The sequence below is a fragment of the Cydia fagiglandana genome, chromosome Z (assembly GCF_963556715.1).
Source record: "Cydia fagiglandana chromosome Z, ilCydFagi1.1, whole genome shotgun sequence".
In the NCBI taxonomy this organism is placed as follows: domain Eukaryota; kingdom Metazoa; phylum Arthropoda; class Insecta; order Lepidoptera; family Tortricidae; genus Cydia; species Cydia fagiglandana.
This window is the reverse complement of record NC_085959.1, coordinates 29,972,981-29,990,643: the sequence shown is the minus strand read 5'-3', so window position 1 is coordinate 29,990,643 and position 17,663 is coordinate 29,972,981. Positions and strand designations below refer to the sequence as shown.

General features: G+C 38.7%; 2 long non-coding RNA genes across 2 annotated transcripts; both read right to left on the bottom strand.

Moving 5' to 3' along the window:
• Positions 1–3,120: 3,120 nt before the first annotated feature.
• Positions 3,121–13,404, bottom strand: LOC134678359 (uncharacterized). Its single transcript, XR_010100180.1, has 3 exons — positions 12,924–13,404; positions 10,401–10,589; positions 3,121–6,455 (listed from the first exon to the last, which is right to left on the bottom strand). It is a non-coding gene; the product is annotated as an uncharacterized LOC134678359 (long non-coding RNA).
• Positions 13,405–15,287: 1,883 nt separating this feature from the next.
• LOC134678955 (uncharacterized) lies at positions 15,288–16,406 on the bottom strand. Its single transcript, XR_010100269.1, has 2 exons — positions 16,114–16,406; positions 15,288–15,827 (listed from the first exon to the last, which is right to left on the bottom strand). It is a non-coding gene; the product is annotated as an uncharacterized LOC134678955 (long non-coding RNA).
• Positions 16,407–17,663: the final 1,257 nt, after the last annotated feature.

The following is a 17,663-nucleotide window of genomic DNA, read 5'->3' as shown; positions in this document are numbered from 1 at the left end:
CTAAGGTGAGGCCGACCACTTTTTTTTTACTGTCCTCAAGGTCAGGTATCCTACCATACAAGTTTCATTCTATTTTTCGATGAGGTTTTTTTTGATGAATTTTTGTCCAACGTTTTTGCCATTTGTACAAAATCTGCCAGGTTAAGCCTAGGCCGACCAAGTGCGTTGGAAGCTACTAAATGTCAGGTACCTCTACAGGGTAGGTATATTCTATTTTTTGATGAGGTTTGTTTCATGCAGCCGGCCACCGGACTATTATTAAACGTCAAAACTTCTATGAAATTATGACGTATAAATAACATTTGCACTAGTTGCACTGCACTGCTTATAATGCTATCAAAATCATTGCAGAATTTTCTTGGTCTAACTCTATTCATTCACCAGTCAAGCTAACATGTAGATACAGGGTCAACCAAAACAGCCAAAAACGCGAGCGCAGCGAGCCCCAAATTTTTTGTTGACAATATCGCAAGGCTGGGTATCGATCTTCACCTGGGCCTAAAAGTCTGAAGTGCCCCCGTGAGGGGAACTTTCATGTGGAGTCAAAGCCGTGCTTCAGGCTTCAGGATAAGTAGTTGAGCACAGACTCCAACCTTCGGTCGGACACTAGTTTTGTGTGAGGAGAGAGATTAAACAACGATGCTGGCGGAACCGACGCTTCTATGACGTTACAAATACAAACCCGTAACGGTTCTTGCGGCCCTCAATTTACCGGATTTTTCTTTGATTTACCGGTATTATTGATTGACATTTCGGGCTTTTACCGATCAGCATCGGTAAAACTTGGGGTTTTCCGGTAAATCCTAGGTTTTACCGTACTTCGGGCTTATGTACAATTAAACGACGCATTAACACGGCAGGTGCACTTCGCCCCCCTCATCTTGGCAATGGCCGCGTAAAGCATCATCATCAGGCCTTTTATATATTTACAGATGATTAAAATAATTAAGCAGCATCTGTGATCTAGCGACAGGACCGCTCGTGGCTATATATATATATGACACAATTTTTGAACGGCATAATCGTCCACATTTCTGTCAAGTAATACGAGGGTCCGCACCAGGGATGTTGCGAATATTCGCATCCGCATCCGCGGAACATCCGCATTATTTTCAACATCCGCATTCGCATAAAATCGATGCGGAGCATCCGCATGATGCGGATGTCGACCAAGTAGGTAACAGGAACGTATTAGAGACGGCACCGCTGGCGTAAGTGTAAAGGCTCCAGTACACAGTGGTCAAGGATGGTCCATGCCAAGCCATGCTTTGCAATGCGCAACAGTAGGCCTATATCACGTAGGTGTTCACACAATGGTGCATAAAAAAAAAAAAAAAAAATTGCAGGCTCTGATTCATATAAATCTATAATAAACTGATAAGTCTCTTCATTGCTCCACAATGATGACATTTTGTGCTATTAACATTGAATCAAGCGGTCAAAAATTCAAGAAACTAAACAAACAATGGCGACTGTGTGAACACCACAGGCCACGGTACGCCACGATTCCTTTGAAGTGTGCCAAAAAACCGACAACTCCCCGATTGCTCACCACGGCTGATACAACTGACGGCAGTCGTCCGCCATTGCATACCATAGCATAGCCCCCTGTACACAATGGCCAGGGTGTGGCATGGCCCATCCTTCACTGTGTACTGGGGCCTTTAGGTAATTTCGTCATTATATATAACGAAATCGTCTAGATCCCGAAAAACCGGCCAAGTTATTGTTTATTAAATAAAACACACCTATGTGACGTCCCACAGGTAAAGGTACCTTATGGCGGTTGGCGCTTACGCTATTATTAACGCCGCTCCAATATTATTGCGGCGCCATGCGACGTAAGCGCCAGCCGCCATAAGGTACCTTTTGCCGTGGAACGTCACCTATATTCTTGTTCAAATACTAAACGGTTCGTTTTTTTGTAAATAAAAAATACTAAATATGTAACATTTGACGTTTTTTGAGTACCAAATCTTGACATCCGCATCCGCATCCGCGGATGTGAGGCTTTAAATATCCGCATCCGCGGATGTCATAAAAAATCTGCATCCGCAACATACCTGGTTCGCATTAAGGCGACCCTCATCGCACATATATGTCTTATTGCTCGTTTTCGGGCCAAGTCTTGAAACCAGGACCTAACATTGGTTACGCGACCTCTTAAAAGGTGTTCTTCCACTCAACGCGGTGTGTTGCTAGGTCTTTCCATGAGTTGCAGTGCTTTATTGTTAAACGCAATCATATTACGCTTTACGCAGTCTTTAAAGCGGAGTAATGACGTCTTACGTTGCACTTGCCTAATAGCACTGTCCATTCGTTAAACATGCCCTAGCCGCCGCAAACGTCTCTGTTTGAGTAGCGCGGTCTCAGATTATAAGCGCGGTGATACTAGGAAGCTTAACAAACTCCAGCGCACTTTCGTTGGTAACCAGTAACCCTGTCTTTCCATGTTATGTTTAGTATACCATACCTACCTACTCCGAAGGCAGCGCACGTGGAAGGTGTTAATTAAGTCTTCGTTCCTGATTAGCTTACGACGTTCAGGTTTCGGCCCCCTACAAGAGTATTCTCTAAAGACACAAGTTTGGTAGACAGTTATTATGGTCTTTGTCGTAAGGTGTTTGTTATTCCATACGAGTACTCTTGCATATAGCCCTTCGGTTTGCATTATAAGAATTCAGCTGTGACCCAGTTACACCTATACAAACTCTTTAGATAGAAATAGGTTTTTTTACCTTTTATTTTAGCATAGGTTTTTTTTAACGTAGTAGTTCCCTACGGTAAGTACCCTAAAAAGGGCAGCAAAATTAAGCCTACCAAAAATAAACGAAGTATTAAACACATTGGCTGCCCACCATCCTTCACCTAAAGTGTATCTCCCACGCCCTTTACAAATTTAGTGATCCCAGCATCTGACTATACATTTATTACTGAGGTCAATAAAGAGGTAACGAGCTTTCGATTCCACTGGTGATGTTCATGGGCACACAGAGAAGATTACGTGATCCCAACGGTGATGTTCAATGTTCATGGCAGCCAACGTGTTAAAAGATTAGCCTGCCAGGCTTTCCAGTTATATTAGGCTATATTGGTGTGCATATAAGTGAAACAACGACATATGTGCAACGTCTTGTAATATATTGATAATGATAGTAAATATATTTATGGAAGCATAGATTAAGTACATTTAATGTAGGCAATGACTAATGACATTCATTTATACAAATTAATAATAAAAATATCATTTAAAGTATATAATTATGGTCCTATTTTCCCGCACTAGTGCGTAAAATAGCACTTTTCGTGCGTATGTCAAAAGCTTAAAGGGCCATGTACTGTAAAACGTTGTACGATACACGTGCGAATAGGTAATTTGCAAATCGTGTGGATTTAAAACACTCCCTTCGGTCGTGTTTTAATTTATCGCCACTCGTTCGAATTTCCTCTTTTCCGCACTTGTATCGTAAATAACTATTCGCCGCCCTAGGCCCCAGGCCCTGTATAGCCGCCTCTTTCAATAGCACTTGAAAGAGGGTTCTATGAGGTTCATGTTGTTCTAACTAAACAGTGATAGTGATACGTTTCAGCATTAGAACTTTATATTTTTCACCACACCTACTCGGAAAGGCTTTCTTAGCACTTCAAAAACTGATAGCAAAGTTGCATTTTATTCACATGTGAGGCAAAGTAATCAAATGCAAATTTTGAGTTGTTTTCTTATGTTTGCTGGTAGAACTGACTTTTATGATGATTTTGGATGATAAATATTTAATAGGTAACATTAATTTGGATTTGATTTTGTTTGATATTTTACATTTAATATTTGCTTCGGGTCGGTGTGGTGAAACATTTTGTGTTTCACTCGGGAGCAAATTTTGTTTAACCCTCGCGCTTTGAAACCCTCGCAACGCTCAAGATTCCATTTTTTTAACCACTCGCTACGCTATCGGTTCAATTTTGGAATCTTTCGCTTGCTCGGGTATCAATATTAGCACGAGCGATTGAACAACAACTTTGCCCCCGAGTGAAACAGATAACTATTACTGCGGGGCGGGGGCGCGGGCGGGCGCGGGTGGCGGGGGCCTGACACTAGGGCTGTTGACATGAATCGCGAATATATAACATGTTATATGTTTACCATACCATAATATTAGAATGCTGCAAGTGTATATTTGCAAGTGTAAATATGCTTAACAAATTATTTAAAAATATTAATCAATAATTATCATGATAGTATTAAGGTTCAAATCTATGTAACGGCTCATACGAGTTAACATGTTTTGGTAATGTATTTAGGACGATCGACCACCTCGATGTAGACGAGTTGAATCTTAATACTATCACGATACGGGATACGGATTTAAAGGACATTGTTGCTTTAGCACGTGGCTAGGTATAATAGAGGTAGGTACGGGAGCTAAACCGCCCGTAGGTATAAAAGAAATAATGGTTTTTGTTAAAAGCTTAGGGTCTTAGGCGTAAAAATAAGGCATAGGTATATACTATAATAGTAGATGCAAATAATCCAATTAGCTCCAGGATGGTAGTGTAATATGTGGTTCGTATACTTCGTATGCGTGCATGTGCCTCCATCAATTGGTTGAACAAGACAGATTCGAACTGTCGACCTCCGTCTGTGGTGATGTGAAGAGCATCAAGCATGCCAAACCGAGAAATCTACCAAAACCAAACCAATCTACTAAAAGTTTGCAAAGCTAACCGTTTCTACTACTGTTTTAACATTGTTCTATTGATAAATTACTTGGCTATCGGCTACCATAGTATTTGCGGATTCCTGAATTCGACGCCACTTTTATTCTACACGTCGTGAAAAATATTGCGGCGTCGATTTTGGCGTCCTTTGTGTGACGTAACACAAAAAAAAACACATACATTTTCTTCATTTTGTGTTACATTCTTTCATATTTTTGTGAATATTCCATTGTGTTACCTACACTTTTTTGCAATTCACTCGTTTACGGGTTTTACTAGTGCTGCACTCTGGCAACAGAACATTGTATTCTCTATCGCCATAATTTGTGACGTTTTCAACCAAAAGGTTAACATTGTCGGTTGTCGACGAGGCTGATTTCAAATTGAAGCTTTATGGAAATAGCGCCTTATTGACAACAGATAATAAGAACCCATTTGGTTGAAAATGATACATTTGTCCCTATTAACATAATTTAGCCATAATTTCATGAAAGCATTTTTCAGCTTTAGATGTGCATATGCAGTCATGCACATCTAAAGCTGTAAAATACAGACTTATAATTCGAAATGTAATAAGTGACTTAGGAACATATTCCGATTGATCAAACTTTAATTATTCTATGTGCGGCAATTAGCACTGTACGTAAATACATACCTATTTCGAAAATTTAACCGGCCATATGTAAGTACTTACTGCAACTACAAAACGTTGTGCGAATAGTTAAGGTGGTTCGCTTTCCATACAAAAAACAATTGCGTTATATTAAGTAATTACACACTATTAGGTACTTATGTAATTGTTTTTTTTGTATGGAAAGCGAACCACCTTAATTGCCAACGAGAGGCGATAAATTGAAACACGATCTATAGGTCAGGAAATGAATGCTCAAAAAACGTTGTAGAGGGAAATGCTAGGAACACAGTTTTTGACTCCGTAACTTTGTTTGGACTATAACTAGTCTACCCCCCAGCACCGGGGCTACAGCCGGGGACTTTTGATATGTTCACCTCCTAACTAGTCCAAACAAAGTTACGTAGTCAAAAATTGTGTTCCTAGCATTTCCCTCTATAACTTCTTATTGCTTGGCCTACTAAGGGAGTTCTACTTTTCGAACATGTATGTTTGGGACTGCTTCTAACTCGACCTAGCAGAGATACTATTTTCTTGCGCATGATTGCCAGAAAACTTCTAGCTTCGCAAAACATGCCAGATGCACTACATCTACGAGGTAAGCCCAACAGCATTCTGAATGCATTGTTATACTGCACTTTTAATGCATCGTAGGCTCGCTTCGTATAGTTAACCCACAGGCCACTCGAGTAAAAGGAATGGCAATATGCTCTAAAGAGCGTTGTACCTTGACATTACTGATATTATTAACATAAAAGGTTTACATTTGCTCCATGTGAAGCTGTTGGAGGAAAGAAAATAATAAAACTCATGAACTTTCCTTTTCAATATTTTACTGACAGGTGAATAGGTTCTAAAAATGTAGTGCAATTTCCTTTACCTTCGTATTTTCACGGATACGTCCGAACGTCTCATATATGCTACTTGTATTTCAGTCAATACAAACAGTACTGAGGCGAGGTTGACTAAAGTAGCTTTTATACCTAACTATTCGTATCTTCCCCTGCAATTGGCGACTCACACGAAGACGTCAGTCGCCCGAGGCGCGCGACGCACGTCCGGCGCCGGCGACTCAGCAGAGACTCATTCTGGCTGCTTGTATCAGCTCCTGAAATTTGAGAATAATTATACACCGTGAAATTTTAGTGGTTGTTTTCCCGCGACAGGGCGATTTGCTATCGGTAGTACTTTCGGATTACGATAGACAAACTTATAAATAAACTGTTTTCAAAAAAAAAATTACAAAAAAATAACCTAAACTCGAACAAGCGAAAAACCATAGTAACACACTAAAACTGCAAGTCGACGACAGTTCCCGATATTGTAAACAGATAAACAAATAAACAAGCACATGTTTCTTTTTTAAACTGTGTAACAGGCTAGAGTGCTTTACTGTTTGACAACTGAAATTAAAATTTACTTAGACTGTTCCTTCACGATTAACAGTTGAAATAAAACCTTTTTATTAGTTTGATGATTGCCATTACTTTGTGTCAACTTTGGTAAATCAAATAATTACATCCTCTTCGCTTATTAAACTATGTGATAACAGATCCTGTCAATGTCATCACTGCTATTTCTAGTAAAATGGATCGACATTACGAATATTCTAATTTAGAGTACGTCGCGATGGTGCAGCTGTACGCTAGGGCTAACTACGACTCCCACGCCGCCCGGCGACTTTACGCGGAACCGGACGATTTACAGTCGCTGCGTCTTCGGGGGATTTTAAACCCCCAAGTTCCACACGGACGAACAAATTGTCGCCGCAACACAGCGGCTGCTTATTAACCACGGGCAGTTTCAAACGCCAGCACATGCACAGGGCAGAGGTGATTGTGTATTGAACGTGGCGGATTGCAGTTCGAACAATTATTGCGGTATCGGGAAGTTTAAGTGTTTGTTTAAGTTTTTGATCATTAAAAACTTGATCTTAACTTGTTATGTTTACTTTTAAGGATCTGCAAACTAACTGCACGTAAAATGTGTGAAGGAAAAATAAATGGAACTACTTTTTAGGTTATTATATTTCATTCACTCAAAATAATTAGGTAGGTACTACTGCAGTGCTACTACTGGTGTTAGGTCACTTTCGAGTTTCGTTCGACACATTTATAAATCTGGCATTTCTTAACATTATTTAAAAAAAAGATTACACATCGACTGTATATCGATAGCTGAATCATTTCGTTGCGGGAAAACAACCACTAAAATTTCACGGTGTATTTAGAATATTTGTTTAAAATGATTTTATCAGTGCAACATGAACTTTAATTCACTTTCATAACTTTCCTGGCTTATTTTATATAGGCCCTACATACATAGATGTCGCTAGAAATAGGTACGTAACTTTTCTGAAAACCTAAATGTTTAATGTTTTAAAATTATGCCTGCTTATATGACCTTGTATTATCGTAGTTTATATAAACTGATATGTCGTTTTTACAAACACTCCCTCAGTGGACTTGTTGTACAAAGTAGCAACAAAGGTCTTTCAAATTCTGAAAGTGTCATTACGGGATTGTCCATATGAGTATGACACCAACGAAACGGCCAAGCCGTACTGTTTGACCAAGATGTTGGCTTTATACTGTTAGAGCTTATAAAGTTAGGAATGACAGAGTAAAAGTCTTGGTACCTACTACGGGATCTGATAACTTTTTTAGTGTAAAAGCTTTATGCAACTAGTCTTGGCAACACTTTACATTAAATGTTTTCGTGGGTTGTTCTAACCTCAAAAGTAGTAAGGTTGTCTGGAAGAGATCGCTTTTTAGCGATAAGACCGCCTGTTGTTTAATCTCTTCTTCCTGTATTATTTGTATTGTTTTCTGTAATGAGGTGTGCAATAAAGAGTATTTGAATTGTATTGTAGTATACTGTAATTGAGGTAATCTGAAAAAAAAAACCGGACAAGTGCGAGTCGGGCTCGCGTTCCAAGGGTTCCGTATATTACACAATTTTTAATAATCAGTGCCGGATTAAGATATTTTGATGCTTTAAGCATTTCTAGACCATGGTGCCCCCTCTCCCTAGGGTCATCAAGATTACATTGATTTTTTTTGGTAAATTGAGAGAAGTTCAATGCCGCATTACAGCTGAGAATGGAAATCAGTCACATCATTTTATCACGAAAATTGACAGTGCCGTTGCAGTAATGTTGCAACAGAGTACCTAATACTGCTGCAGTCGCCACCCGAATGTCACCTTTATCATATCTAAGAAAGTGATTGAAACGCGAGCGAAGCGAGCGCGAAAATTTTTCGATATAAAAACGCAATATGATAGACAGTTGTACATTTTTACTTTTAGTATGGAAATCAGTCACATCATTTTATCACGGAAGTTTTAATCATTTTTTATCATTTTATTTGCGATAAAAAAGGTTATATACAAGTTGTTTCTGTAAAATTATACATTTTTAGGTCCCATCTTTCTTAACTGACTATGCAGCATGCAAATTTTAGTGTAATATATACCTAACTTAACCTACTTAAACTAGTTTAATACAAATTAATTATCAACAACAATAGAAATAAAAATACACTGTCAATTATGAAATAATAATATATCATGTATCTATCTCAAACAAAACCACTTCAATTAACATAATTTAAAAACTAGATTGTTGATTTACAAGGTATTCATTAATAGAATAAAATGTCGAAGACAGCAGCCATTGAAAAAGTGCTCTTTTAAATTTACTATTGGGCAATTCTCTTATGTTGTTGGGTAACTTATTAAATATATTGACACACATAGCATAACAATTTTTCTTAAAAGTGGCAGTTCTTTGCATTTTATTTATGACCAGCCTGTTAGTGTTCCTAGTATTTCTTAGGAATACTTCGTTGGCTGTTTTAAACAGGTCTATATTTAACTTAACTAAGTTGACAGTACTTTGCAACAGAGTAATGTTGCTGCAGTCGTCACCCGAATGTCACCTTTGTCATACCTTAGAAAGTTATTGAAAAGGCGAGCGAAGCGAGCGCGAAAATGTTTCGATATAAAAAACGCAATTTTACCTTTAGGCCGAACCAGGCCCGAATCCTGGCATTTTGGTGCTCCCCCCTGAACGTGGTGCCCTAAGCACGTGCTTGTTTTGCTTATTGGTTAATCCGGCACTGTTAACAATGTATTTTTTATGTGAAACGTGAGTGAAATCTAACACTTTAAACTCTCGCGTTTTGTACATATATTTAATTACACAAACGGGTCTACCGCGTTTGGACGCGCGTTTGGTTGGCGTTTGTGGGTTTGTTGGGACGTCAGTCTTTCCGTGACCACAGCTAGTGCAACTCAGCTGAAACGTCGGAATTAAAGGTAAAAACAATGAAATTATATCGCGGTAGACCCGTTTGTGTAATTAAATATGTGATTGAAATCTCTTTAAAAAATCCGTAGGGGTCGGATCTAAAACTGTAATTAAGTCCGACTCACGCTTGACTGTACATTTATAATAGGTTTTCCTGTCATCTATAGGTATAGACCTATTTTATGTATTTTTTTCAAAATTTTAGACTTAGTAGTTTCGGAGATAAAGGGGGGGGGGGAATGGTCATTTTTTGCCTATTTTCTTGAATAACTTCTAAACTGTTTATTCGAAAATTATAAAAAAAATATATTTGAGATCCTTACAATAAGCTCTTTAATTTGATATGTAACATGATATAATTTGAAATTTTTTTTTTATAATTTTTTCATTTACCCCCCAAAAGTGGCCCCCATGTTTAAAATTAATTTGTTTACGTTACATGTCCATATTTGGGTCACAAACTTACATATGTGTACCAAATTTCAACTTGATTGGTCCAGTAGTTCCGGAGAAAATCGGCTGTGACAGACGGACAGACAGACAGAGAGACAGACTGACAGACAGACGCACGAGTGATCCTATAAGGGTTCCGTTTTTTCCTTTTGAGGTACGGAACCCTAAAAAGGACTATAATTATTAAAATCATTTAAATTAATTAAGGTAAATGTGTGGAAGACTGTCAGGTAAGACGACAAGCTCTTTCAATCCTTCAACTCTTGCACTTGTGCATTCTCTACTTACAGAAGTTTTGTAGAGCAGAATAAGCGAATCCATGTAGATGTAGTGTAGGGACGCTCGGCAGGAAGCAGGTGGGCTGTCGATCACGTGTTGCGTTCATTCAGCCCAATTCCCTAGAGTTGGAGCTGCAGCTAGGTTACTGTCCCGGCGGCATTAAGTGCCACACCATTCTCCTCGAATCTTCTTGTTTTCCTGCAGAACAGAAGAACATCTTTAAGTTCGTTTTCTTTCAGTGTGTCTTTACCGAATGTATTATATCGCGGTGCCGCATACATGAATTACATGATAAGTTCGCCTTTGTACTAATGATGTGTGTTCTTTCATGTTTTATGTTTCTTTTTGTACAAGGACTATACCAAACAAATTTAAGAATATCCACAGATGGCTCAAAAACAAATGAAGGGACCGGATGTGGTGTCTTCTCGGAGGACCTGAACATATACATCTCAAAACCCCTGGGTTACACTGGGAACACAATACGGGATTCCAAGCTGAATGTGTAGGAATAATGGAAGCTTGCAAAGCGATAAAAAGACGAGAAGTAAAACAAGAAAATATACTAATACTGTCAGACAGTAAATCAGTACTGCACGCACTAGGTAGCTACAAACTTACATCGGAACTCATACTTGAATGACATCGAGGCCTCACTGAAGTGAGCAAAGAAGGCAACAAAGTAACAGTATAATGGATAAAGGGGCATAGTGGATCAAGAGGAAACGATGCAGCGGATGAACTGGCCAGGAAAGGTTCAGAAACCAGCTTCACAATAAGTTGTTGTTGTTGTTGTTGTCCTAAGGCACCCCAGAGGTGCAAAGGGCCTTCACAAGCTCGCGCCACGCCTTCCTATCTTCAGCGACCACTCTGGCCTCGCTCCAGCTCAACCCGACCGCTCGTAGTTCATTTGTGACGGACTGCTGCCAAGAGTGTCACAATAAGTACTGGACTAAAATGAACACCTGTAGGCAGACCAAAGAACAAAACTACAAGCTTACACCAAAATATTACTAAAAACACCCAGACACGTTTTACGATTACAGTGAGTTTTTTAATATTCCATTAGTAATTTAATAATTAATACAGGCGTGACATTTGTATAGTACCGATATAAATTACATTCTCATTGTTAATAATAATTTCGATATATTGCAAATTTTAACGATTAATTTTATTTATATAATTTGGATTATGTTTACAGGTATATGCACATAGAATACTAGACCAATACTAGTACTTATATGGAAAAAAAGACATGTAACAAATTGTTATCAATAAATTTTTCATTTCATTTCATTTCATTCATTTCATTTCATTTCACACCAACTACGCAAAATAGTAGGATTAATCACAGGTCATAACAGACTAATCCAGCGGTCGGCAACCTTTTAGCAGCCAAGGACCAAATAGTAGTTACCGAAGTTGATGCGGGCCGCACTTTGTTAATATTTATGACTTTATCAGACATTGTTGTTTGTCAATATTACATACAAAATAGCCTAGGAGGCACGCGGGGTGCAAGTGAGAGGTTCGCGGGCCGCTTGTTGCCGACCGCTGCACTAATCAAACACCTACATAATATGGGTAAAACAGACAGCCCCACGTGCAGAGTGTGCATGGAAGAAGAAGAAACAGTAAAGCATATTCTCCTACACTGTAGGTAGAAGTATACAGGAACCAATACCTAGGGACTCCGTGCACATTGAAGGAGGCAGTTAGCGACCTGAAGACACTGCTAGGTGTCATGGAGGAGCTGGGGCCACCCCATAAACACAATTGTTTTTGCTCTTAAGTAGTAGTTTTTGATGGTGTTTGACCCATTGATCAGTGACCCAGTCTCAGTTTTTCTGATAAACAGCTGTCTTAATGGACTCACCAATATGTTTTGCAGAAACCTCCACCTTGTAGCATACACCTTGTTTTCTCAGTCAATCTCAATATAAATAAATATATTGGGACATTTTTACACAAATTGACCAAGTCCCACGGTAAGCTCAAGAAGGCTTGTGTTGTGGGCACCCAGACAACAATATAATTATTCAATATACAAATATCTGTCTCATCAAACAAATAAATTCCCTAACCAGGATTTGAACCCAGAACCATCAGCTTCACCGGCAGGGTCACTAGGCTAGGCACCCACTAGGCCAGACTGGTTGTCAAATATAACCAAGATATTCTTTTGAACAAACTGCCATGTCACTGCTGGTTTCAATCTGTGCCCTTCATAATCTACATACTTACTGCTGTCTGTCTCTCATGCAGTCTAAAAAAATTAAGTGTGGGGTACAAACTTTGTGTCGGTCGAAAGTCGAAACCCTCTTGCCTTATCTCCTGATCCACCTTTCAATACTGGTCATCACTCAAGTAATTTTCCAAATTTCTGGGAATACTTCTAGCTCGAGACAGAGGTTAAATATGTGCCATAGCGGCTCCGCCAGCACCATGCTGTACAGTCCATACGCACGAGGGAATACCATGCGGACACGAAGATTTTTTTAGCTTAAGTTGTTGAATTGCGGCACTTACCTCCAACTTCGGCTTCTCCATTAATTAATATTTTTTCAGTACCTCGTACCTCTACTGAGTCTACTGTTTCTTTTATTAGAATTCATTTTATTGTATTTGTAAACCAACAAGTGTCAATACAATACTGTCAATGTCACTGAAAGATGGCACTAGAAAAAACCGATTATTTTTAAATTGTCAAGAGCTAATGTCAGAACGTCCCTACTAATTTTGACAGCTCCCTTAAAAAAAAGAATCTCTCTGGTTTTTGGCTTCCTATTATTGGGTCGTACATTATTGGGTCGGGCTTTCTCGACCTGTACCAATAATGCGCAGCCCAATAATTGAAAGCCAAGGGACTCAAATTATTGGACGCGAATTATGGGGTCGTACATTATTGCCCTGTGAAAAGAGTGGCTTCGTATTATCGCCCCGGACCAATATTGCGCGGCCCGAGAATGCTCAACCCAGGAATGTACAGCCCAATAATACGCGTCCACCATGGACGCCTATTATTGGGCTGTACATTCTTGGGTTGAGCATTATTTGGTCGTACATTAGTGGCTCCCGGTTAAAATGACATTTGGTTGGCGTTTACAAAGATAGCGTTCGTTAAAATACAGTTAGGCCCCATTAGCACGACAGCTTAAAAAGCGTTGCGTTAAAATCCGACGTTGGCGCTTTTTTACCGTTTCCAATATTTGTGTTCATATGAACGCTTAAAAATCACTTGTGAGTCGTACTGCCACGTACGCATCTAGCCCCCTCCAGACTATGCGCGTGAATCGCGGGCGAAGCCGCGAACGCGAGTGTGGAGTCGATTTCGCTGTCTGCGAAAATCGACTCCACACTCGCATTCGCGGCTTCGCCCGCGATTCACGCGCGTAGTCTGGAGGGGGCTTCTCAGCAAAGCCATACTTTATTTGCTATTACGACGTATTATATATTCAAATAATACGTGGCTTGAATATTTCAGGAATTTGTAAGCATAAAGTTGACATTTTTCGCCGCGCTTAAAAACCGCTTTCGTGTGAATACATATATAAAGTTGGTCAAGCAGATCTTGTCAGTAGAAAAAGGCGGCAAATTTGTAAAATGTAGGCGCGAAGGAATATCGTCTCATAGAAAATTTGAATTTCGCGCCTTTTTCTACTGACAAGATTTGCTTGACCATCTATACATGGTTATCCATTTGTGTCATTCAAACGCTTTTTTAACGCGCGTTGAAAAAGCTGCCGTGCGAACGGGGCCTTATATAAAATTGTGGCGTTTTGAGGAAACAAAATATAAAAATTAAGAATTAAATAATTTTTGGAAAATAACCACCATTTCCACCATCTCATAAGGTTGGTCTATTGTGTCAAGATTGTACGTTATAAAAATTAGTTCTTTGGTTCACATATTCTTTCTCGCTCTATTAAGCGCTTCACACGCATTAAAACCATTACAGACGAGCGTACCGGATCGCGAACATGGTGTGGTCAAAATATCTGTTTTGCTTGCTCTTAGTGAGTATTATATTCTTTGCTTGCTCTCTTGAAGGCTCATTCGCACGAGGTATAGCCTCGTGCCGCCCAATGTGCAATACATTGTACAAAGTGACACTCAGCATAACTGCCCAGACTTTAGAAATTAAATTCAGAGCTAAACGCCCAGTGTGCAATACGCTGTACTTCGAGCAACACCGGCTTCCGACACGTCGGAAGGGAGGGGCCCAGCGATATCTCACCGTACAAATCTTTCTGCCATTTTTCGCGGGGGGAAAGGTGCACACAGTCGCACTTCTCACACACTTACAGCCTGGCAAAAAAGAGTAGAAATTAATAGGGGCGCCACTGTCGCTTACATGGCAACACAAATAGTACGACCTAGAGATATTGATACTTGGGCCATGGACAGATTTAATGTTCTTGTTTGTATCGACTCTTCCCAAAAGTTATGACTATGAGTGACATTCCATTTCCAACTGCAGCTGCAATACTGTTCATTTTACTATGGAAATTGACAGTGACAGCGACACGTTTCCATAGTAAAATGAACAGTATTGCAGCTGCAGTTGGAAATGGAATGTCACTTTATTGGTTATTCGAATGCCAAATTTGCACACACCCCATATTTGACAACGTCGGAACCGATTTTGGATAATATAGGTAAGTCAAGAAAGTGGACTCCACTCTCATCAGCAGGTAGGTACTGGAAATACAAATTTTGAGTTTTTGTAATGTTCGTTTTTGTTAGCATTAGAAATAAGGTAAACAATATTGATGCGTCTTTTAATTGAAAAACACATTTTAAAAATAAGTAGCCACAAATTATATCTAACAGTTATCAATCTAATATGATCATTTACGTAGGTCACTCAATAAATTTTGACATAAAAAGCTATTGAAGATATTAGTATTATTTATTTTACATTTTTTCAAAATACTCTCCATTACTCTCTATACAAATTTCCATTCGTCTGAACCAACTTTGGAAGCACTTTTGCCAGTCTTCATCAGATAGGTCCGAAATTGCTTCTTCATATAGCCACGGCTTTTTCAGCACTTGAAAAAAACTTCCGTTATTTTTTCTTTCACCACCGGATACAAAAAGAAATCGCAGGGAGCTAAGTCAGGACTGTAGGGTGGAAGTGGTAAGGTTTCTATCCCAGCTTTCTCAATAAACGCCTTTGTTCTGAGGGACTTATGTGAAGAGGCGTTATCGTGATGCAGCAAGATTGAACAGAAGAGCATGAAGTAGTATTCTCAGGTGTTCCCCGGCTACCATCAAAGCCCATCAAAAAATTGAACCTTTTGCCTAATGGCACACAGGTCGAAATTGTCCAGTTCCTTTTTTGGACGCCCCTTCCGGCGTTTTCCAGGCGTTGCAAACACAGCATTGTTAAGGTCATCTTCTAATACAATTCTCCTTACAGTAGTTTACCTGATTGAATAAATATAAAGAAGAGTTAATTATAATTTCTAGTTAATACAGTTATAATAGTCACATATTTAATATAATTTACGAAACATTTACATTATAAAAATATATCGCAAATCGCAAGTACCAAGTTGGTTGGTTTGTTAACATATTACACATAACCTTAAAAACATAACCTTTGGGATTGATTGAATTTTCAAGAAAACAGTTATTAAAACTTGAAAAACATGGGGATTTTGTAAATTACGCCAGAGTTCACCATTCTTAGTATTCTAAAATCATTACAAACCTGTCATCTCAGCCGTTCTTTGGTAAACATTGTCCAGTTCCGACAACAAGGTTTTGGCTTCAAATTCTGCCAGACACCGCCTGTAAACGTTATAAATAACCTGGCGGGTGCCACTTCGGATCGTCCTGTTCATCATTTGCCACAATAACAACAGTTTACTGACGATAAATTTAAACAATACAATAAATACGAAAATAAACCAACACTGTTGACAACATAGATACTAACAACTGACATATTAAACAGTGTTGTAAGAGCAAAAAAAAATTAGTTCCATATCTACTCTTTTTTGCCAAGCTGTACATACAAAATCCAATCTGTTATGACGACACAAATACATAGAAAATGACGCACGTCAAAGACAAATCTTGCAAACCTCGATCTCTTTTTGTGTACGGACGAGTGACTAGTGTCACAACACGCACACTAACACATTGTCGTTGAAGTATGTCATTGTATTCTGAGAGATGAGAAGTCGGATTTGTCGCTCGACCGATCCGCAATTTGTACTGAGCGAGCAAAATCGATAAATCCAACAATTACTTGAGACTAAAATATAATAATTGTATTTAAATGTAATTTAACGTATGATATGTAAAAAACATATTACATGTGAAATGTAACACTTTCTTTTTGTAAATTTGATGTCCCCGACCTCTTTTTACAACAAAAAACCGAGCAAACAGGCATTTTTGTGCAGCAGTGTTCACGCGCGCGTCTGGACTCGGTCTAGTGAAAAATCCAAGTGCAACTAGTTTTATTACCCGCGCTAGATTAGATTGACGCGCTAATCTTGTACCTCGGCAGAGGGGAAATAGTGCGAATGCCGCCTCCCTTCCGTGTTGCTCGAAGACGCTGTACATAAAAGTTTATCAGATGTCAGTTTTAAATTTTCGCGCATAATTGGAATTTACCTAGAGGTCGTGAATGGTCGGTTCAGTGGCGACCATTTTGACAGCTGACATTTGACAGATATTCATAGACAAGTTTTGTACTTCGGCAATTATTCAAACACGCGCGACACATGGGTATATAATCTTGATTTATTAAGTGAATCATGGCTTTTTTCGTTTAGAGAGTGACATAAAAAATATCCTAAGTGTTTGTTTTATTGAAATATACTGTTATTTTCTTACAAAGGCACGAATAAATATATTTTTTTCTTAATCGTAAGATTATGTTCATCATATTGCACACTGGGCGCTACTGTTATAAAAATACATAATATAACCTACAAATAAAGGTTCTTTTTTGTTATATTATTTTTAGGTCTGCATGATGATTTACTTGTTGAACACGAGCTATAAGACTTTTTGCCATCACATAATAAGATTTGTGATCCTGAATACCAACTTTCTGGTGATGAACCAAATATTTACAGTCTTAGTGAAAAATAAAGTTTCGAAGAAAGTGACTGAAACACAGCAAACATACAATAACTTATATATAATTAAGAAGGATATTAATTTTTATGTTAAGGAAGTTTATTAACTATTTTTCAGACCTTGTTATAAAGCATTTCAGTGTCAAAAATATGAATGTTAACATAC